We start from the raw sequence: 24,683 nt of genomic DNA on the forward strand, positions 1-24,683 counted from the left end.
CATACAAAAAGTGGGTACAGGTTGAATCAGCAGTGCAAAACTGCACACACAGACACTGCAGAGGCAGGTCTGAGACATGTTTAATGGGCTGCTCATGTGGGTGCTACTATAAGTTCTGCAAGCCTACTAGTGCAAAAACAACAGAAAATGGACGGAATGCATAACAAATCAAACATTCACCCCCAGTCACAGACCTGGGTTTAATCCATCAGTTTTTTTGCTTGCCATGCCATTCCAGCTCAGACCCAGCCATATGCAAATCAATCTTGACCCTGTTCCCCTGGGAACAGACCAGCCCGAACTGCCAGGCCAGATCTTCACTGAACCACAAACAAGTATCCTGGGACCGGTTTCAGGCAGACTAGCTTGAATCTGGTGGCATAGCAAGCACGGGACCCATGTCTTGGCATACCCTTCCCACATGAGGTGACAAATCCCAAAACAACAGAAGATAGACGGAATGCAGAACAAATAAAACATTCACCCCCAGTCACAGATCTGGGTTTAATCCATCATTTTGTTTTCATTGCCTTGTCATTGCAGTTCAGACCCAAACATATACAAATCAGTCTTGGCCCTGTCCCCCATGGGAAAAGTCCATCCCGAACTGCCAGGCTAGGTTTTCCATGGACCAGAAAAAAAACATCCTGGGACCAGTTTCAGGGTTTCACCCTTCATCAGCGAGGCTAGTTTGAAAATGGTGGCAAAGCCAGCATGGGGCCCACATCTGAGCATACTCTTCCCACCTGGGCTGCAAATACAAAAACAACAGAAAATGGATGGAATGCAGAACAAATCAAACAATCACCCCCAGTGACAGATCTCCGTTTAATGCATCAGTTTTTTTTATTTGCCATGCCGTTCCAGCTCAGACCCAGCCATATGCAAATCAGTCTTGACCCTGTCCCCCATGGGAACAGTCCAGCCCGAACTGGCAGGCCAAGTGGGAAGGGAATGCCCAGACGTGGGTCCCTTGCTCACTGTGCCACTGAATTCAAGCTAGCTTGGCTGATGAAGGGTGATACCCTGAAAGCGGTCCTAGGATGCTTGTTTCCGTTCCAGGGAGGACCTGGCTTGACAGTGCGGGCTAGACTGTCTAAAAGGCCTTTTTTAACCAAACCCCGTATGTGCAAGAGAAAAAACTGGAGGACATACCTGGCTTAAAGGAGCCAATTACTGCCCAGGCATGCTTCAGATGGGCAAAAATGGAACAGTCAGAGTGATAAGAATACAGTTGAATAAGCCTTTTAATCTCTGATTTAAACAAGGAGTAAGGGGGATTACTTTCCCAAATATCACCAGCATCCAATCGCCGTTTACATTCAACCAACAATTGGGAATAGGTGCACTTCGGTTTCAACTCACTAATTTCTTGCCACAGGACTGCCTCCAGGTGGCCGTCAGAGGCCTGAAGCAGATTATAACACAACTTCAAGAAAGCACCCGCGTCAACTGCCACCAAATCCGAAAGCCCGAACTCCAACCGTACCAGCGCAGGTGAAGCCAAGTGCGGGACATGAAAGACTCTCTTATAGATTGTTTTAACCAACCTATTTAATAGGCAAGATACTTGAATAGGTTATAGTGATAATCTTTGACAGGTTGAGCTCCTGATCCTGTGCAGGAGTATCCCAGAACCTCTTTCATACTGCCAATGTTAGTGCTTTCCCTTTAAGATTAATTAATATGATTGAGGATACTGTGGCAAAGAAAGAAATAAGCTAAATGTGAAATAATTATAAAGTTCTAAGGCGGCACTGGCATAGTCAGTCCGGGAAGTAGATTTCATCCTCAAACCCAGGTGGTCCATCCAAGAAATTGGTCTTCAATCATATATGATTCTGGCCAATCATCCTCTTCCTCCTCCTGTGGTGTTTCGGGAACGGTGTAATCAGGTGGTTTAAAATGCTGGTTCATTTTGATCATAAATAAACAAGTGCTTAAGCACCAATCGCAACATACAACTGAATACGTTTAAAGATCCAAGACATATACACCCATGGGACAATCCCTCAAGCTGAAGTGTTCATTTTCATTTTAAAACAAATTTCCTAACAAATCAGATGGACCAGAAAAGTCCTCAGTTCTCAGGAAAATATCATTTTTTAAATGAAAGTCCTTCATTTCCTTGTTTAAATTTTGATCATAAAAGATTCCTTCAACAACTAGCCAACGGGTTTCATCCTATGCAAGTTCTTCAGGGCTCACAGGTGTGTATCTCCACTCTATGTGTTTCCTCAGTTCGTACCCAAAGTAATTACATCAATGGCTTCCCTCTGTCTGTAAAAACCAATAGAGGAATACCCAAGGAAAGAGTGGAACCTGCGTTTGTTCATTTCCTCAATCTCACAGTTTTTGACTCATAACATTACTATTATTATTATTATTATTATTATTACGCACGTATATTGCCAGTTCCAATGCGAATTCCAATGTGCTGCTACCATAAAAGAGGAGATAATATTTTGTTCAACCACCATGCTAGGATTGGAAGAGAAAACTACTATTTCACCAATGAGTAAGTGATATATTGAGTGATTGTGAGTGATGATTGATGAGGTGTGTGGTGGCTGACAGTAAGGGAGGGAGTTCAACAAATTTGTTTCCAATTATTTGCAATGTTTGGGGGTTGATGGGTGATCATGTTTTCTTAAAAGAGATTGGCCTTTCAAACTTAGTGAAATTTACCTGCAGGGTCTACTCCTTTTTACTGGTTTCTCAGACCAGACGAGTCACTTTAGTTACTAAACACAAATCTACACAAAATACTCCAGTTCTTTTCCCTATTTGTTCTTCAACAGCAGTACACTACACAAGTCTACCTCCCTCAGTTTGGAAATGGGTCGGAATCATAAGGTGAAGCTTGGAAGAACTCAGGGCGGGGCTACCTCAACAGCTAGATGGAGAAAGTTATTAACTTCAAAGGGAAACCATGATGATGGTGAAGACTCTGAGGCGTGGCACTCACTCAGCTCTGTGGACTGGAGAGAGGTGCATTAATTTGGGAAATGTTGCTGAGTATGTATTTGCTGCATTGCTGTCTCAAATGTGAATCTCCTCATTTGTTCTTGAGCTGCTACTGTGTCTTCTTGGTACATCTCGTTCAACTTACCTGGCTTCCTTTTGCCCTTCTCCTTTACTCCATAATAAAGTTACTGTTTTTTTTTCAATATGCAGGCCTTTTCCTAGTCCTCTCCTGCACAAACATAACTTGGTGAAAGCTCAACACTCTAGCTTGCTTACCAGGCAGGTTCAGCCTGGTACCCAAGAATAATGGACATTCTAAGAAGAATGGAGATGCACCACCCAGTTTAGCAAAACAGCACCATTTCTTTTAATAGTCATATTTTTTAGAAGTGCGTGGGTCAATTTAAATCCTACATAATTTGTAATCTTCAAACCTAGAAGACATAACATTTGCACTTAAATTCACTGTGTCATACTTGGCCCTTCATCGTTTCCTTCCACAACAGATTGATGATGGTGTGGTGCTCATCACTCTGATGAATACTGTTGTGGTTTCTTTTGTGTAGTATTTGTCTTTGTCACACCTTTCCCCAAATCCCTTTGCCCACCCCTTCATCGAGGCACTAACCCTCTTTCCCCAGGCTATGTGATTCATTGAGGTGTGACTTAATTTTACACCATAAATGGATCATACACTTGCTGGGGCGAATGTGGTGAAAGTGACACCAACTCACTGCATTGTCTTTTATTACCTATGCAATATTCCACACTGGCCCTATCAGCATCATCATTAAGGCCTTTTGTTGTGTGTTGTGTAATCGCTTTACCTTGTCCAACTACTCCTGACTCTGGGCCCACTTCTCCTGGCACCATGATCTCAAGTTTGAATTTTAAATTCCAGATCCCCACCATTTCACATACAAAGGTGATATTGCTATTTGTTATTATCCTATCAGGTCTTCTTTGTTGTGTGTCAAATACTGTCATTGTGGTAGTCTGGTCTCTGTCTTCCTAAAGTTATGATATTGTATGACCAACAAATTCTCTGTTTTCTTTCAATCTGGTTGACAGTGATGGATAGCCCTTTGAAAAATCCTGCATTTGGAGTTTGTATAGGTGGAAGTGGCACCTTCTGTCTTCCCTGTTGATGCCCTCCTAGCTACTACTAGAACTACCCCCTTAAAATGCCACCATGGCAAAAACCCTTCAATAAGAAGACTCCTTTGCCTCATCTGTTCAGTGAAGAGAAGAACTATGGATTGACATGAACTTGTTAAGTTAGTAATGAACTTGTACTGAAGAATATGTTGTTTGTGTGTATCTAGGTTTTTGTAAGCAAAACAGGCAATGTGAATCAACTCCTTGTGGTCAATATGGTTGCAGAGGACAGTGGATCAAGAGTATAAGTAAATGACATACACTTGTTTTAGCAGATTTAAAAATGTTCTACACTAAAAGACAGCAGTGCAAACTAAAACACAAAAATAAACATTTGAGGCATAAATCAGGTAAAATAAAGTACCCTCTTTTATTTTTAACAAATAGAAAACCACCTTTTCTACCCACTACAAGCCCACCCCTCTCCCCAAACAGTTAACCCTGTCCCCAAAAATTCCAATAAAAGTCCAACGTGAAACCCAGTCCCAACTCCCTCCCTACCCTATCCACCCACAACAAGTCCCTCCCACCAAAATAAAAAAAATTAGAAAGGGCTCAGAAGAGGGCACTTTCTCTTTGGCTCCGGAGCTGGTCCAGGCTCTGCTTGATTATGGTAAGCCAGCTCTCCATACCGTCCATCCACTGCAGGATACGGTGGAGCAATGCCCTGTCAGATTGGGAGGAGGTGGCAGCAGATCCTGTCAGGGACCCTGCCACCTGGCGGTGGCACCGGTGATGCAGTGGATGTAGTGCTACTGAAATGGGTCCTGGGTCAGAGGCAGGTATTTTCCCCCTCTTACCTCCTTCAGAACCACCAGTCACAGGTATTCAGCATATATAATCTTCAGTCTTTGCCGCCGCAATTGGCTTCTTATTTCCTGCCTGGTTGGTGGTACGCATGGACCAGCAGGATGAGGTATAGCAAAAAAACAAACATTGTGATTCGTAAAATATACTCTGAGCAAACACTTCTAGCAGTACATTGCTGGTCCCCTAAAGACATTAGGATTTGATGTGATTATGATTAGGAGAGTCACAGGGCCAAAAGGCATTTGTTTACCCACATGCCTCACATAAAACACACTGACTGTCTGGTAGAAAAGAATTAAGGCATATTAACACCAGATTAAGAAAACTGTGATTTCATTTTTTTTCTTTTAAATGTTTTTCTAGTAACTGAAGAGATACTTTAAGTGGAAAAAGAAAATGAATAATCTCTCATTTATGAATAAGGCATTATGCACTATGAAGTTCAAGTTGTTGTGCCAAATTAATGGAGGCATGCTAGTTAGTACTTTGAGTACTTTGCTACTGTCGGAAGCTGGGGAAGCTGGGGAAGCTGGGACAGCTGTAGTTTGACAATTATCTATCTTTAATTCCAATGGCCCTGCTCTTCTTCAAATGTCTTTTACTTGGTTTCTACCCTGACTCCAAAGAGGGAGATGAATAATAAATAAGATATGTCACGCATGTCATATATAAAATGCGGATATATTATCCTGTCTGCCATAAGTGGTCAGTGGTGAAAATGATGCCTTGCACTACAGGGAAAAGAACAGGCTATTTAAATTGCATTTGGCAAGTTCATCACAGAGTATCCCTTACACTAAAATTGAAATCAAGTCGGGCACTTACTAGTTCCACTTTACTCACTGGTCCTCTCACCACCACACATTCTTTCCAAGAAATTCATTTGCTGGCCAGTAAGGAAAGGAAATGTGACTTACTGTACTGCAGGGTAAGGCAGCAGAATTAGGCAGGTTGGTAGAGATTTTGCTAAATCTGAACAGGGGCAAAAAAAAATCTATTATGGGAAACCATGAAATATATTTTAGAAACACTTCACATGGCCATAAAAATGTGGCACATGCCAAGAATGGAGTTTTCAAATTTGTTTGGTGGGCTGGGATGAAAATATCTAGGAAAGAATGAAGAGGTGAGTGAGTGGGTGAAAGGAAACACACCTTGTATGTTTGGTTTGCAATGTATTAACTAAAGCAGGCACACATTGCACAGCCAACACTGCAGGTACGAATTGAACCATACTGCACTACTTCTGTCATGTGTGGCTAAATGTCCTGGGCAAGGAGGTGGGGCTGATGAATTATGATGGGTGGACCACATATCTGCCTCGTTTAACAAATACAGTGATTAAAGGGATTAGAACACAAATTAAATGCCCACATTTTGAACCATAGCTTTGATAACCATAAAACAAAGTAGGTAAACTAAGTGAGCAATTATTGCTACAGTTCGGTTAGCACTGCAGTATCTTCTAACAAAAATATCACTCTGGGCATTTTGTTGGTTCACAATGTAAGCAAAGCCAGGGAGGCAATCAGTGCTACAGTTAATCTCCACAAAATTATTATAACAGGCGCAGGCAGTAACATTGTACTTATCTAAATCAGACGACCTATGGAACTAGTATGATCAACTATTGTTGAGCTGGCTATACTCCTAAATCTCTCTTCCAAATTAACTTGCCAAACACTACACTTGGATTTAATGCATTGTAATGAATGATCTTTGATTCTATTTGAATCTCTCAACTCCCTTTATAGACCAACTCAGTCTCCCTTTTTTGCAATGCATAGATGCATACTAGTACTATGCATCAGTGTGAAATTGCTTGGGACAGTACGAGCTACATAGATAAAAGTCACAGAGAACGCTAACTCACTGATATTATTAATTCACTATGGTGACAGGAGGACAGAGGAGTCTGCATTCCAATAGCGTCTTAAACCTTAAACAATCAGCCTAAGTGAGCGGCGACAAGTACGATGAGATAGCGTTGAGCACCTATCTAGCTCTAACTGAATCACATGACAATATTCTTAATGTAAACTAAATGGAACTTACCTCTGAATGTGAGCAGCATTGTATTTGGAACAAAAAAGTTAGGATTGTACACAAACAAAATAATATAGTTAATAATATAGTTAATACTCATGAGCCCCAGAATCTCTACACCCAACATGTCGAGCAGGTCCTGCTCTCAGTTGATGATATCCACCCAGCGGTGCGTCAGCTGCTGGATGGTGCATTGTGCCTGGCTGGTGTGCTGCACACACAAGCGCAACTTCCTTCAATGCAGCTGACACTCCTGCAGGGGGTACTCGCTGCCAGGCTTGCCACCTGCTGATAGCAAGAAGTGGCGGTGGTACTGCACATAACAAATGAGTACTTCCACATCCACCTCGCAAAAGGTAGGCGGCTGCCGGCATTGGCTGCTTGGGAGGGCCTAGTGCCACCACTCCCTTGCTCGCCACCTTGCTCTGCCATGGCCCTGGCCTGGGTGGGGAAAGAAAATAAAAATACAAAGGGGAAGGAAATAAGGAAGGAGGGAAGGAAGGAAGGAAGGAAAGAAGGAATGAAGGAAGGAAGGAAGGAAGGAATGAAGGAAGGAAGGAAGGAAGGAAGGAAGGAAGGAAGGAAGGAAGGAAGGAAGGAAGGAAGGAAGGAAGGAAGGAAGGAAGTTCAGTAAGGAAGTAAAGGGAAAAATAATGAAAAAAAATACAAGAAGTCATGAAAACAAACATTTTAAAAAAACGTAAAATGCACACACAAAAACACACTCTAATACAATAAATAAAAATGAGTTGTAGTTGAATTAAGGGGGTGGAGGATTGAAAAGATAATAGAAGAATTCAAACTCGGCCCAGCACCATGACCAGAGTAAGAAAAACAAGATGGATATGTGCGCACAATTTTGAATTGCGAGGCGGGTAACTCCATCCATGGAACTCCGCATAAGCTGCAGAGTTTTGGGCCACTTTGTGGAGATCCAAGTAGCGTGACTCAATACACTCCACCCAGGAAAAGTGAACTTTTTTTGTGGTGTGGGAGGCACATAATCAAAGAAGTGATGATCTTTCAATCTAGCTACATCCTCCACCACTCCAACTCAAGGAACACTCACCTGCTCAACTATAACAAGGCTACCTATTAAAAACTACTGAAACTGAACAACTGTTATCTTTGAATCTGGAGAACAATCCTTGAATGCAACAAAATCTTTAAAGGTTGCCAAATGAAGCAAATGTACAGCCATCTTCTCATACTAAATGTATGACTTCTGAACTGCACTGGAAGGCTCTAACCTTTCAACTACTCTATCACACCATCTACAAGCTTATTATAGTCTAAAATGCACACAGACTTGAGCACTTCAGCAATCTGACCTCAAACAGTCACAGGTGAAGAGGTTTAATCATGAATGGCTGTTAGCATGCAGACATCTCTTCTGTTTGAAAATGTCAAGGCTAGAAGTTCATCACTATGCAAAGTACTGCACTATCCTCCTGATGTTTTTTACATACAAACTCTTTAGTTTAGCGTAACCTTTATGGTTTGAGTGGATTGTACCACAAGCAGTGGTAGCCCTAAATGGGGCATTGGGCACCAAAAATCTAAAGCTAGATCTAAAGCGACTTAAATGGTCCTCTGACACCATTGAAAGTCAGGCAAAAGAGGCCCTACGAAAGCTAGAATCATTGACCACAAGTGGGGCAAAGTTGACAACAGTTTGGGAGAATTTTGCCCTGGACCTCATAAAAAAGATTCCATAAGTAATACGAGAAAGGGAGCACAATTGAATCACCGCCAAAGTTAACTTTTACCGCTGCCAGTGCGCAAAAGGAAAGCAGCTGTAGGTAAAATGCTAAAGTCACTGCGTAAATGCCCGGATAATGGATCAATATTGACTGCTCTGAGAGAGCAAATGAAATTGTATAAAAGGGATATTTGGACCTTTACAAAAAGACCAACAGGAGGTCCTGTGGGCCAAACTACATTTTGCGACCAAAACATCTGACTCCAAAAGATTTTAGAAAATCATCAATACAATAGACAATGGTGCAAAAGCAGGCAATAATGCAAACATAACAGAGGAAGTATGGGTATCCCATTTAAAGTCCCATCTAAAAGAATTGACCATCGAAGAAGGCCCTCAAATTCAGGGGCATATGATTGGCTGGGAACCCAACTTCCCTGAAGCTTTGAAATTTATCGCACCAGAACTAATAAAAATCATTGGAAAGTCACAAACGGACTGTGCCCCTGACCCTAATGGCTTACCGCAAGCATTATTCAAAGAAGAAACGGAAAGATGTTTAATGATGTGCTCACAACAGGCAACGTCCCGCCATCCTGGAAAGGCTCAATAATCCACCCCATATATAAGGGAGGGAGCGTGGTCTCCCAAAGCAACTACAGACTAATCGCTCTTTTAGATGTTGACCTCAAGTACTTTTCCTGCTGTGTGCTAAAACATCTAGAAGCCTGGATTACAGATAACAATATTCTACCCTTTAATCAAACCGGCTTCACAAGGAACCAAGGAACATTGACAAATCTTATGGGGCTAGGTCTGATCATAAACAGAGCAAAAGCAAAGGGGACTCCAACCTATTTATGTTTTGTTGACTTTAAAGCTGCTTTTCACTGTGTCTCCTGTGGCAAATTGTGGGCCAAATTAGTACTTTGTGGACTGCCACATTCTATTTTAAATGCCATCAAAATGATATACTCTGATACCTGGGTGAAGGTTAAATTGGGGGAAGGCTCTCACCTATCCAGGGCAGCCAAAACAACAGTGGGTGTGAAGCAAGGCTGTGTATTGGACCCAACACTCTTCAACCTGTACATCGCAGATCTCCCCACCAAGTTAAATGTTCATTCATCCCACTCTCCCACACTGGGCGGTCAACAAGTATCCAATCTGCTATGTGCAGATGACCTACTACTAATCAGCAATACCAGAATAGGCATGCAGAAATTGTTAAAGGCATTAGAAGAATACTCAGGATCTAATGATTTAGAAATCAATCATAAAAAATCTAAAATGATTACCTTAAACCGCAGGCCAACCAGCCAATGTAAATGGCATATGAATGGGAAAACCCTAGAGGAAGTAACATCATATAGATACCTAGGATTTGTGGTGGACGCTAGAGGTAATTACACGCCACAAAAAGAAGCAATAAAAAACAAGATGCAGGCCCTTACTTACGCCTTTTGTAAGCTAGCAAACTCAATCTGTGGTCATGCTCTGAACCCATTAACAGTTGTAATGAGAGCGAAACTACTTCTAACTATCACCTACGGGACCGAAATAATGAGGGGTTGGAAGTAGGTCTACTGGATAAGCTTCTGATAAAGATCTATAAACTCGTTTTTTGGCTCCCCGGGCGTGCTTCGCCAGCCCAGGTCGGACTGGAATTCATGCTGGTCAAACAGTCGTTAGCCCGACCCGCGACATATATTAAATGCTGCTACAAATTGAGCCGCGCTTCAAAAGGATCTTTAGCCAATCTAGTCTGGCAGGAAATTATCCTAGAAAGAGGGATCTGCAACTACATAAGGTATCTAGAAAAAAGTAAGAGTCTTTTGAACTTAGATGAGGTATGGGACCGGTCTGTACCCATCCCCGTTTTCAATAAAGCTGTGAATAAAGCAAGTAAATTATAGAGCTGGTTAGAAGATAGGGTCTCATTGACCAAAAGGGAGTACAGTTGGTTGATCCTCAACTCCTACAAAACGTTTAATGTATCACTACTTATGGCTGGCTCCTATTCACGGAAAATCAAGCAATCCTTTCTCAGACTTAGGCTGGGGGAAGTCCCAACGTTAGACCTCATGCCAAAATGGAAGAAGGAGTGAGGAGTGCCGTCTTTGTCATCTAGCAGATGAAAACTTGGTGCATGTGGTCTGCATTTGTCCAGCTTTGGCAGTTGAAAGGAGAATCTTACTGAAAAAGAATTAAACGGTTTAAGAATTAGATCCTGCAGACAAGCATTAATTTCAGCTTTTAACCCTCAAAATACAATATTGAACATTGGGCTGGTTCAATTTTTGGAAATTTTCTCTCTCAAAATTACAGCCTCTCGAAATAACCAAGTCATAGGGAGGGCGGAAATGATAACAAAATCCCTAAAACCCACTCTGAACATCTTAAAGAAGGGAAGGCTTCTAGGTAGTTCGTATGGGTTGTATAGCATGTGTTGTAATAAAGTCTGGTACTAACAATCAGACTTAACTAGGGGTAAATAAAATCAATAGAAGGTCTCTTGCCACTTTGTCCTATTTTTACTAATGCCTCATTGGTCTATTACTGTTCGCTTTTAAATTTCTATGTGGGAATAAATTTTAGATATCATTTCATTTTAAACACAGGACGTTTTTTTGCGCTGTATTTTCCTTACCTTCACTAAGATTGTTCTGTTGCCCTATTATTATTAATGCCTTATAGCACTAGTAAGTTTTTTTAAAAAAAATTTATGTGGAAGGAAATGTTATATACCATTTTATTTTAAGCTTAAGATCTGTAATTGCCTTATTGCACTAAAATTGCTCTGTTAAATTTTTATGTGGAAGTGCCTCGCAGAAACAAGCACAGGAGCCTGCTCTTGTCTTTTAAAAAATCAATTCCTGCAAATTCATGAAATTTGTGACAAAAAAGTTTTAAGAATGCTTCTTAGCCCTGGGGAGTCCCTCTGGGATCCCACCACCAGAGCTAAGGGGTCAGAATGTATCTACCCAACTTCCTGGTCTGAAATGGTAGTCAATCATAGCTCTGCATCTCCCTGCACAAGCTTCTCATTATTACCAGAGAAATCTAAATGTATTTTCCGTTAGGTTTCTCAAAGTACTAAACAGATTTATACCAAATAAGGGAAAGCAGAAGCTGCGTACTGAAAGCTAGCTTTCTGCCAAATTTTATGAAATTCCATCAAGTGGTTCAGGCTGTGGTTGGCTCCACTTAGGGCGTGGGTTTTAGATACTTGAAAAAAACTCTAACTATAACTGCTGAATTTAGATGGTTTTGTATGAGAAAATTCAGAACCTAACTATAACGTCCCTGTAACCTGTAATAGGTGAATCCAACCACTGCAGCCCACGGCGTGCTTGGCAGCAGTTGATCACAAGGCCTGAGGCCAGCCCCTATTAGCACCCAACCCTGCACAGCCTTCTCCCATGTGCAGTAGGGGTTGCCCGCAAGGGCTGGCCTGCAGCCAGTCCCTGCAGATAACCCTGCTAAACACCCAACCTGATCCTGTTCACGTCCCTTTACGCATGCACAGCTGAAGTTGACCGTGGCCTCTCTGGGTGTGTGAATAGGTGTGAGAGGCTGTATCTGGAGGAAAGAATGGCTGTCAGCATGTCTGTCTGGTTGTGAGAGTGTGTACATCAGCATTTTAGAGGGTGTGTCAGTATTTATGTGGATCTGTGAGGGGGTGTATCAGGGTGTTAGTCGGTCTGTGAGTGGGTGTTTGATAGTTTGACTAGGTGCGTGAATGGGTGCGTGAGGGTCCGACTGGAACTGTGAGTGAGTGCATGAGGGACTGAGTGGGTCTGTGATGAGTGTCTGAGTGGGTCTGAGAGTGGTTGTGTGAGTGGGAGGATTGATTGAAAGAGAGACAGAGAGAAGAAAAAGTGAGAGGGAGAGCGATAGAGAGTTTTTAGGTTTTGATGTCTGGTAATTTGATGGTTAGAATGAGCTAAAATAAAATAAAAATAACCAAAGTATTTATAAAAAAATATAATAATGTGTACTTCATTATTATATAAAAAAAGCGCAACGAGTCCAGCTAAACTCGAACTTGCAATGCTCACTGTGAAGGTCTGAGATCTTCACACTGAGCTACAGCTGTCAGGTACCACAAGGGAGCCCCTCCTTATTCATTTATTTATGTATTTATTTTTTAAAATAAAAAGCCCTTTAAGGGATACCTGACACTGCAGGGAAAGTCTTACGGCTTCCCTCACAGTGGCATTGCTTCATCAAGCACAGATCTGCTTTGACAGCATCTCCATGTTTGCACAAGTGCAGGGGACAGCAATTAAAGCTTTGGATTTTGACAGCAGGACTTGCTTTACAGGTCCTGCTGTCAAAACCCGAAGTGTTTGCTGTGGCTTGGCTGCAGAGCTGAAGCCACACCACAGCACAGAGCTATGTCTTGGGAACGAGCACCCCGGCACATAGCAGGAGCCGGCCCTGGGAGGTGGCAGTCCCCAGGGTCATCTATGGCTCCATGAGGGGAGCAGCACGCCCCCCCTCCAATGTGAAGATAGAATCAGTGGGTGGTGGTCTAAGGGGGTCCAAAACAACCTTCACTTTGTTTTTATTTTTGCCCCAGGAGTGGTGGTCCCCTGGGCCTGGGGGGCCACGGCCCCCTGCAAATATATTTTAAATGAAGCCCCAGGGAGTGATGGTCCCCAGGATGCAGGGGGCCGTTGGTCTCTTCATATAGTTCAATAGAAGCCCTAGGGGTAGTGGTCTCTGGGCATGGGAGGCTGAAAGGCCCCCTGCATATATTTCAAATGAAGCCCAAGGGGTGGTGGTCCCCAGGGCATGGGGGACCGTGCCCCTTGCATATGATGTAATAGGAGCCCCAGGGGTGGTGGTCCCTAGGGCAAGGGGGGCAGCGGGCCTCCCATTTATAAAAATGGAACCCCATAGGAGGGCAGCAGGTGGTCTATGAGGCCCCCCCTCATAAAAAAAAATGAAAGATCTGGGGAGGTGGTGATCCCTGGGACTGTGGGGGGGCAAGGAGGCCCCTCACACAACATTTGTAATGCTCCAGGGACCTGGCCCACCCGGGGGCCTATAAAAAAATCATGCCCATGCTTGTTTTATTTTTTTATTTTTGCACTGCAAATTCGCGAATGTCGAAATTGCTTTAAGAAAAAAAATCTATTAAAAAAAACAGAGCTAAGAGGTCTGGTCATCTGTACCCTGGCCCCTTTAATTTTTGTTCTACTTTTTGTCTGGGACTCGGCTTCAGCCAACACTTCCTGGTTTGAACTGTTGGCAGCCAATCAGAGCTGTGCACTTTCCTGCACAAGCTCAACTTTAATCGTGAGTACTTCGCGGCACGAGGTATACACATTTGAATTTTCCTATTTTTCTAATAAACTACTGAACAGATTTCAATGAAAAAGCACAATCTGTGTATGGATAGCTAGCTTTCTGCCAAATTTGGTTTAATTCTGTCCAGCGGTTTGGGCTGTAGACGTGTTAACAGATCCTATGGAAAGTAACATGAAAAAAGCAATCTTTTTTCAGCCCCTTTTTCCCTGCCCTCACTTGACAAATCACCCTGAAACTTTCCATGTGCACCAAGCATCTGCTGACCACTTTTTAAGGAAAATGTCATGAAGATTTGTCAATCAGTGGCAAACATATAGGCAAGTCAAAAAACACTTTTCCTATGAAACATGGTCCTAACTATAACTACCTAGTGGCGACCACTACTAGGTAATATATATATATATATATATAAGACAGAAGTTCACTGAAAAAAACAAAGGTTACAGGGACGTTACAGTTAGGTTAACACTTCAAACTTACAAAACCAGTGAAATTCAGCAATTATAGTTAACTGAGCTAGCTATAATTTGCTCCCTCATAATGCACTGCTCATGACGTCATATATTGCATCACTCATGACATGGTCAGTGACATCACTCATGACATCATTGATGACATCTAAAACGAGCATGCACATTGTTTTAAAAAAAAAAGTTATGGCGGATCTGCCGCAGATCCATTCCTAAAATAAAAAAAAGGCCTTTTAGCCCTTTATGACACCACCACTAAGAGGTCAGGGTGTTAATACCCTTGCCCCTTTTGTATTTTTTTATAGTGTTAACAGCCAATCAGGTATCTGCATGAGATTGGGAGGGGTTGTAAATCCTTTGTGTCCCTATATATACAAATTTGTATTTCTTTTAAAAAAATTCTGAAAAACTACTGAATGAATTTACACCAAATAACAAAAAGGACTCTTTTTGGACCAAGAGTTACTTTTTCTGCCAAATTTAGTGTAATTCGGGCCAGTGTTTTCTGTGCTATCGATGTTCAGTTTTTCCTATGGGAATTAACATTAGAAAAGCTCTAAAAATTCACCCCCCATTTGTCTCGGCAGCTCACGTGACTGTCAAATTATTTGGGAACATTTTGTGAAGATTCATCAAGTGGCGCCAAAGGTATAGGAAAGCAAAAAACAGCTTTTTCTAAAGAAACTAGGTCCTACCTCTAACTACCTACTGTCAGTAGTTAATATATTTATAAAACAGATGAATATTTAAAAGAGTCTCAATCCTTAGAAATAAACAGTTGTCTATTTGTTACACACAGTACCTAGTATGCATCAAAAACAACAATGCATAGAGACCGCAGAGGAGGAGATGCGTGGAAAATAAAGAGTTGCATCAAATCTTCTGACATGGCACAGGCGATGCGTTGCTTATTTCCACGCTGCAAGGGTTTGTGTCATTTTTTGGTGTGCAGTCTTGTTTCTTCACTGCGATGCGGGAATATTTTGAGGCCCAAGGACGATGCATTGAAATAAGGTACTGCGTCGATCCGGTAGGTGATGCGTCAAATATTCTGTTACAAGGCAGGTGCTGCATCGAATTTCCCATCAGGAAGTCAGGGCTGTGTTGTTCCGGTCGGCTGTGCGGGGGTATCTCAGTCGTAATGCAAGATTCACGTCTTTTCGTTTGGGGTTTGCGTCAATTTTCGATGCACCAGGAATTTCTTGAAGAGGTAAAGTCTTTGTTGGCACTGAGACTTAAGAAACAGGAGGCAAGCTAAAAATAAGCCCTGGAAGTGCCCTTTTGGGGAAGGTGGAGTCCTTCTAGCAGAGTCAGAGGCCAGCACAGCAGCAAGGCAACAGTAGGTCAGCAGTCCTTTCCAGCAAATCAGTCCAGATGAGTCCTTTGGACAGCAAGGCAGCTCCTCTGACAGGGTGGAGGTGTAGATCCAGAAGAGTCTGAGATGGTGGGGTCAGAGACCCAGTTTAAATTCCCAAAAAAGTGTTTGAAGTGATGCAGAAATTCCCCTTTCAGACCCGTCCTTTTAGCCAGGGTCCCAGTGGAGGGGTTTGTCAGTCCATTGCGTGGGGCAGGCCACTGAACTTTGAACCGTAAGTGTCAAGCTCTCAACTCTTTCAGCCCAGGAAGGCCCATTCAATATGCAGATGAATGCAGATGTGCCTGAGTGTCCTGTGTTTGCCATTGTCTGGTTGAAATGCACAAGGGAGCTATCAACCAGCACAGACCAGACATGGATTGGAGACAGACTGTAAGGCACATGTGATTTTAGGTGCAGGGAAATGCTCACTTTCTAAGAGCGGCATTTCTAAAACAGTAGAATAAAATCCAACTTCACTAATAAGCACAATATTTTGTTACTAATCTGGCCATAGTAAATATGACCTGGTTACTGTGAGAGGAGGCCTCTTTTTGCAAGGTTAGCCCCACTTTTTGCCTGATGTTCGTAGTGCCCAGGGCCCCTGCTAAACAGGTTCCCTGGGCCAGAGCTCTTTCCCTAAATCTGTTGTGATGCTTGGCACAATTAGATTCGCTCTTAAATACCCCTACAAGTCCCTAGTAAAGGGGTACCCCAGTACCCAGGTCAAGAGATATTAAGAGTTGGCTCCTGGGGCAGCAGCGCTGTTTATGCCACCCCCAAGGGCCCTACACTCAAATGCACCCAGCATTGCCATTGCAGGCTGAGTGTACTGGAGCAACCCTAAAAGGACAAACTCGACATGACACACTCTCTGTGTGCTCTGTCCACTCTACACTGCATATATTATGGGTAAGACGCCCCTCTGGCAGGCCTTCTAGCCCTAAGGCAGGGTGCACCATACTGTATGTGAGGGCATAGCTGAATGATCTATATCCTCCCACCGTGTCCTTGCCAAACGTAGGACATAGTCAGTGTACAGAGCAGCCACTTTAAATGCATGTACTAGACACTGGTCAAACACGAGTTTCCCAGCTACATGATGGCTACTATGCACCATGGGTTGGTTGGTATCAAACAACTCAGAATGAAAAATCCAAACTGGTGCCAGTATTGGATTTATCCCGAAATGTACCCAGGGGTCACCTTAGGGGTGCCCCCAGCAAATGTTAACCCCAACTGGCATAGTTGCTGACTGCCACTGCAGACAGCCAATCTACAAACATGGGGGAGAACCATGGCTCTCTGGTTTGTAAGACAATGCCCTTTCTGGGTGGAGGAGCAAACATCCCCTCCCTCAGGAATGTGCAAAACCCTGGCAGTGAGCTTCAAAGGGCTACAGCCCCTGAAACTCGAGCCCCCAGGCCTGCTGCTAGCTTCCCCCCTTGCAAACCGCCACTTTGGGCAGGAGCCAGGGTGATAAACCAGACAAGTGGACCAGAAGGAGTGGCTTCACTGAGTATGCATCACCCTTCAGGGATTGCATGCAAAGTGGAAGCTCTGACTAAGTTTTCTCCATGTTAGAATGGAGGAAAACAGCCAATGAGGTTTAGGGAAGTGACCCTTCCCACAGGAAGTGGTCACTGTAGTGGGTGTAGCCACCCAAGAGTAAGTGCCCATTGGACACTACCCGGGTTCCCCTAACACCCCCACTAAATTCAGTATTTAGTGGGTTCCCCTAGACCAAGATTTTAGATTTGAAAAGGATTCCAAGAAGAAAGGAATACCAGCGCCAAAGAACCCACCAGGAGGAGAACAGAGGACCTGCTGCACCAGAAGAGGCACGATGACCCCTGTGTGCTGCACCAGAATCCTGACAATCGCGACTACGGAGGAGCTGAACACTGAACTGATTCCAAGAAACCAAGGGGACCTCCAGGTTTCAAGGATCACCCCAGATCTCCTTTCTGAATGAAGGCACTACTTAAGAAAAGCAAGAAACTTGCAAAGGACCAACAAATCACTGAGGTTCACTTCACTGAATCGCTGATATCTCTGCGACTCGAAGTTACAGCCAGACACGATGACACACCGATGACCACCAGGAAGTGCCCTACACCTGTGCCAAGTTTGGTTGTGTGGCCGAGATACAGCAATACACTGGGTACTGGTCAACTGACATCAGACCAGTGGAAAACCAGCTACCCCAGAGCTGAAAAAGGATCAGGCAGAAGCCCCAGTCGAGGGACTTCAGGAATACTCAAAACCTCTATCCAGAGTTCCCCCGTTGTCCTGTAAGTTGCCCACAAAGAGACTCACCTCCCGCTCCAGTGGACTCCGTTGCGCACAGCCTCCAAGACCTCTAAAACACCCTGCACCTGGCTGCCCTGGGCCTTGCATCGTGAGATCTGCTGTGAGTCCCGGGTCCCAACCCCTTGCAACCTCTGTAGTCTGCAGACCTTCTCCAAGTGGCCGCTCCAGGTGGCACTGTGCCTGTGCCAAGAACCTCTCCAACGCTACTTCCGCCGGAATCGGGAGCTGCCCGAGACTCTAAAGCTGGCACAGTGTGCCCACCAACTGCTGTGACCACCCTGCAAAAGAAAAGACTGGTAACTCATCCATGCGATTTTTAATTCATTTTAAAATGTGTCTGGCTAATGATTCCTATGGTGCGTAACTACGCACAGAAAGACTAACTTTATTAAAAATTCAAAAAGTCATAACTTAAAAAGTACTTGACATAATCTAAAGATTTTGGTCTTCTGTAAACACTGGTGAGGAAAAATAGCCAAATTTGTTTTTCCTCACTGTTGTGAAAGGGCTCCTTAGGCTAAAATGAGGAGACTTTATTTTAAATAATAAAGTCCCAAAAGGAGCTAGATATTTCAAGTTTGGTATCAAACTGAATAATATAATAACTTGCCATTGTTGAATTTAATATAACTTGTTCAGGGAAAGAGTTTCAGAACTCTACCTGAAAGTTGCCAACTTCAGCTTCCAGTGCCCTTCTCTGATTGGCCAGCCCCTGACAGCCTGGCCAGGCTGCCTTGATGAGGTGTGAATTGGCCTGGGTGAAGACAAAGACAGTGCCTGGGGGAGGAGATCTTCCTCAGCAGATGGTGAAAACAGAATGTGGGAAGAGCAGCCAAACTGGTCTTTAAAGGAGTGAAGGACATTTGGATCAGCTCAGGACCTCCCTCATTTCCTGCAAACCCAGACAACCAGGTGCCTTCTTGATTAAATTAGGAGATGGCAGGAAAGGGGTATGTTAAGGATGTATAGACCCACCAGTGGGTGTACTCAACCAGACCAGACCTCAAAAATTTGGAGTCTACAATTTTGGATTTTTAAAGCATGTTGCTCCCTGGGATTGATTTGTTCCACACTTCGCAGGAAGTGGTCATCCAAGTAGGTGGTAGCCTACCTGTGATTGGACGGTTGTCCCCCCTTGCTTTTCAGGAGCAAGGATAAATTTGGCAGAACTGCGCCCATATCTCAGATCCCTACAAGGAACAATACAAAGAAGAAGAAGAACTGCCCTGCTAGACCTCTGACCTGCACCTCAACACTGCACTTTTGAAGGACTGCACCAGCTGCACTCTTGGGCTTTATCAATAAAAGGACTTTGCCTGTCTTCTACTGCTTCGAGAAGGGACTCCCTGTTTGCTACAGGTACAAAGGAGCTTCCCAGAGTCCCCTTCATCAAGTCCTGAAAGAAGAGCCCAGCTGACCTGCGCCCAGTGGCCATTTGAGGATTCTGATCAGGTGCATTCTGGGATTTGTAGTCCCAACTCCCAAGGAGCAACTCAGAGCTTCTGGAACATTGGGTCAAGTTGTGAACACTTGAAGGACTCGAAAAGGACCTCTGGAAGAAGCTCCAGAAGTTTGGAGCAACTGTTGTAAAAAGCTCCATAAGTTGAAGAGGTGAATTGTGGCAGTTGTAGTCTGAGACCCTCAGAGGCAAACCAGAGCCTCTGAACCCTTGGCTGGGGCTGTGGACCACTTTTCTGAATCAGGAACCACTTCTGAAAGTAATTGTAACAGTGTTACCTCGTGGGTGGACTGAACTCTGTACTTTGTCCATGTCCAGTGTGAACTTTTTGAACCCTTTTAGCCCTACTTGCTTCTAAGCACTAGATATACTTTTACTCTTTAAAACATCATATCTCTGGTTACCCACAGTGGATTTTTGTCATTTTAGTATCATTTTATAGATGAGCATATAACCTATTTTTATAAATTAGTATTGGATTTTGATTGTATTTTGTGTTTTACTTATTTACTGTTTTGTGATTTTTTAAATGCTTTACACACCTGCCGCCTAAGTTAAGCCTTACTGCTCATTGCCAAGCTACCAAGTATTGAGCTGGGATTAATTTATTGAGGCCTGACAGGACCTAGTGGGGGTTAGTGGCCGATTGCTAAGTGTAGGTGCGTACCTTCCCTCTCCAATAATCAACTTCTAACACATGGAGTCTGAAAGAACCAAAGCGCTTGAAAAACAGAAGCATTGTCTATGACTTAACCTTGGGAAACATTGTTGAAGACCCATTGGTGTGACATGCATGCATTTCATTCTTCTGAAAAAGAATCACACAGGTGCCAACTGGCACTGGCAGGGTCCCAGAACAGTTAGAAATTCTGCCAAAGGTTACTCTTTCCTCAAAGGACTGACACAAAGACTTCTCAGGTTGAAAATAAAATCTATTGCGGTTAAAGTAATTTTGTTTTCTTTTATATTTAACACATTTTTTGTTTCTTTTTTTCTCAGGATCTAGGCTTAGGATGGAAAGGCTGGATGTCCCTCTAGCTTGTGAAGGATCCATAAAGAACTTTCCCTAATTCTTCTCCAAAAAGCTTGTTGCAAGAAAAAGGCATCTTCTGTGCTGCATCTACTTTCCAACCCTTCAAATGCAAGTGATGCAGATGCAAGTGATGTCATGGAATGACTGTGCCTTCAAAGGCCATTGCAGAAGACTTTAAAGTGTCACAAATTGCATCCGAAAGGAATTTTGACTGGATTGCTATTCATCCCAGCAATTAACAATAATTCTCCCCCTCCTTAATGCTGGGAAACAGTCTGAAAAATCATTCTGGAAAGCATAAACAGCATATATTTATGTTGTTATAGAAAGACTAAGCCCTGCATTATTCCTCTTTAAGGTGCATTTCACCTTTTTCTCCACAAGGCTAGCCAACATAAAATCTTCTGTCAGCAAAGAAGGTTGTCCAACCAGATTCACCATAAGAGGTTCAAAACCAAGAAACAGTAGCTTCACAGTGTCACCCTTAGCTATGGGATACATTCTTCCCATAAACCTAGGTACCGATACTCTATAAGGATCCTTCCATGCTCCTTTTAGTAGGCTCTGAATAACAGGAATGACAGGAACCGTAGGAAAAGAGGTTCTTTGAAACTAATAAAACCACTCCCATTGATATTTCCTTGCCATGTGCCAATGAAAGCTGAAGATTAGAGGAAAGGTAAGAGATTACTGGCTTAAATTTCTCCTTCAAAATATACTTCCCCTTTGGAGGAGAAGTACTGCCTGGGAATTTGGATTTTTCGTCCTCATAATCAGAGTGCTGGGATGTCTCTTTGGAGACAGTGAGTGTTTTAGAAATGCTGTGAGTTGAACTGAAAAACTTGAATCAGGAAATGCCCAGGTGGAAAATGGAGACGGCGAGGAGACTAAAAAATATGACCCATCTGAGGACTGAAGTGACTCAGTGGAGTAACATTAGTCCCCACATCTGCAAAGCTGTTTGGGTGGGCAAGCTCCAGAGGGCTCACTCAACACAGTACACTGAATGAGTTCCTGACTGGGTCCGGGAGGGGTGGGGTCCCTCCAATGACTTTGCACAGGGGACCTCTAAAGCTTCATTACGCCACTGAAGAGACTAACAGGAAGGAGAGCCTCTGCTATGATGTAAATAGTAGGCCTCAGAAAGAGACCTAACAATCTCCTGTAGACCCCTCTCTGAAAGTGGGTGCTACCTATGACCACTTTGTTTTCTAGCTTCATTAAGGTGAGAATTCCTTTTCTGTACTTGTTTACCCATCCTTACTCTTGCAAAGACAATCTAAATGAAGGGCACAGCAGAGTCGCATAAGAATATCCTTAGGGTACTTTGAAACAACAAAAGGCAACATATTTGAAGAGAAATATAATTTGCACCCTAAAGAAAACAGTAATGGTTTCTCTTCTTTCTCCTTAAAAGGAAAATTATGTTGTTTGAACAGATTACATAGTACAGAATATCTAGACTAAAAAATCAGGAGTGAATGAAGAGAGAGGAACAAATATCAAAATTCTTATGCCCCAGGTTACTTAATAAGAGGAAAGCCAACATTTTTGAAGGGTTTTTGTTTCCCTTTGTTTAAATTAAAACATCATTTTTAGGCCACTATCACTCTACATATACTTGAAAAAGAACCTGCAGGCTATGCCCAAATCACTCAATGCTCCTTCCCTTTTTCTTTGTAAATACAGTCCCATACCTCAGCCCTGTAACCAGATGCAGAGACTGGCCACATTAGGATAAGAAGCCTGCAAAGTGGGTGTGGGAAATCTGGGCAGATTGAAGAAGCCCCCTAACTTTTAACCCCCATTTTCCACTTCTATGGGTTTTTTCTGACTCTGATGGTGCCCTGGACACTGCTAAACAGTCACAGGGCCTGTGCTCTGACTAAAATGATATTGCAAAGTAGGCTAATCATAATTGGCTGTACCAACCTACCTACAGTATAAGTCCTTAGAATATGGTAGGGCTGTAAGTTCAGGGACCCCTGAAGGATGTGGGGAGAGCCACCAAACTGGACTTCAAAGCAGGGAAGAACATTTGAGACAGCAACTGTTCCTCACCCATTTTCTGCAAACCCAGAAGGTGTACCCTGATTAGATTAAGAGAGGGCTGGAAAGGGGTGTGTTAAGGGAAACATAGCCACACCAGTGGGTAGACTCCACCAGATCTAAACTCTAAAATTGAAGTTTTACCATCTTGGATTTTGGAGGAATGTTGCTCCCAGCGATTACATTTTGCCACACTTCCCAGGAAGTGGTCACTCAAGAGGGTGGTAGCCTGCATATGATTCGACAAGAACAACCCCTTGCTTTTCACCTCAGGAGCAAAGATAAAATTGGCAGAGCTGCTCCACACTCTAGATCCCTATTGGAACAAGACAAGAAGAAGAAGAACTGCCCTGTTGGACCCCTAGCCTGCACCTGGTCCCTGCACTCAGTAGAACTGAAAAAGCTGCACGCTTGGGCTTCACCAATAAAATGACTTTGGCTGGTTTCTACTTCTTCAAGGAGAGACTCCCTGTAAGCTACAGGTAGAAAAGAGGTGACCAGAGTCCCCTGCATCAAGCCCTGAAGAAACTGACCAGCTGACTAGTGGCCAGTGGTTATTTTGCTATTTGAACCAGGTCCAACCTGAAATTTTCTAGTCCTAACCCCCAAGGAGCAGCTCAGAGCTTCTGGAACCTTGGGGTGAGTTGTGGACACCTAAAGAACGTTAAAGGTACTTCTGGAAGAAGATCCAGAAGTTTAGAGCAACTTTGGAAAAAAGCTCCATAAGTGGACTGACCCGATGTCGTGAGTCATGCCGGCCAACATCGACCGAGACTCGGCCTGATTTGCAGGTTCATCCTGCTGAAAAGCTCTGAAGCCATAGACTTTCAGGATGTCACTGGGGGTTCATGGAAAGGCAAGCCAATGAAGTTGCATCAAAATCGGCTTGCTGTGGAGTGTCATCCTACATCAGGGAAGAAAAGCTCCAAGAAAGTTTCTAAGTCCGAAGGTAAAAAGTTGACCAAGGCCTTTCACACAGTATATCCGAGGAGGGCTGTAGCGAGGTCGGCTTCAACTTCAACTTGGTCCCAGACAAAGATTTCAGTCCTGAAAAATCCTCCAATTCTGAACGTAGAACTCTTGATCGAGGCCTCCTGCAAGGCGTATCCGAAGAGGGCTCCAGCGAGGCCAGCCTCAACTTGTGACTTTAACAATTCATATATCCAACAAAATGTAATCTATGTTTACAAATTGGTTTTGGATTTGTATTGTGTTTTGTGTTTTGTGTTTTACTTCTTTACTGTTTTGTGGTTATTAAATGCCTTACACACCCGTCTTCTAAGTTAAGCCTAACTGCTCGTTGCCAAGCTACTAAGGGTCGAGCTGGGATTAAATTATTGAGACCTTGACTGGTCCTAGTGAGGGTTTGTGGCCTATTACTAAGTGTAGGTACTTACCTGCCCTTACCAATAATCCACTTTCCAACAGTAGGTTCCAGCACTACAGAAGAATGGTTCAAAACAAGAGATGGGTCAATAGGCACTGTAACAAAGAATAACCCTTCAGACACTGGCAAGAGAGAGAGAGATATGGGCTGACAAACCTAAAGAAATTATGTCCAAACACTGACCTCAAGCACCACCACAGGGAATCCATCAACAACACGGGCCACTGTGTAAACATTGGTTGTGTGCACCGTCAAAGCCACATACAGCAGGCACAATGCCTTGAAAGTTGACTTACCCATGTTTACGATAGGAATTGTGGCTAGACAGCTGGCCATTCAATTTGTGCCAATGGTCCTAAAGCCTTGGAAGATCTGTCATAGAGAACCCCAGAACCTCAAGGAAAATATAGAAGAGCCTAACAGCCTTCTGACAGCCTTGGGAAACTAGGAAATAAAACATAAAGTGGTATTGGGAAGGGAGGATTTATGGTAAATACTTCATCCATTTCTAAAAGAAATAAAGGACAGCTTGGAAAACATTGATTGGAGTGGGAAATAGAATCAATGTGCTTATTTAAGTAAGGGATGGGACGAGGAAAGGATGAGGCAGTAATTG

This window comes from Pleurodeles waltl, chromosome 3_1, assembly GCF_031143425.1.
Source record: "Pleurodeles waltl isolate 20211129_DDA chromosome 3_1, aPleWal1.hap1.20221129, whole genome shotgun sequence".
NCBI lineage: Eukaryota > Metazoa > Chordata > Amphibia > Caudata > Salamandridae > Pleurodeles > Pleurodeles waltl.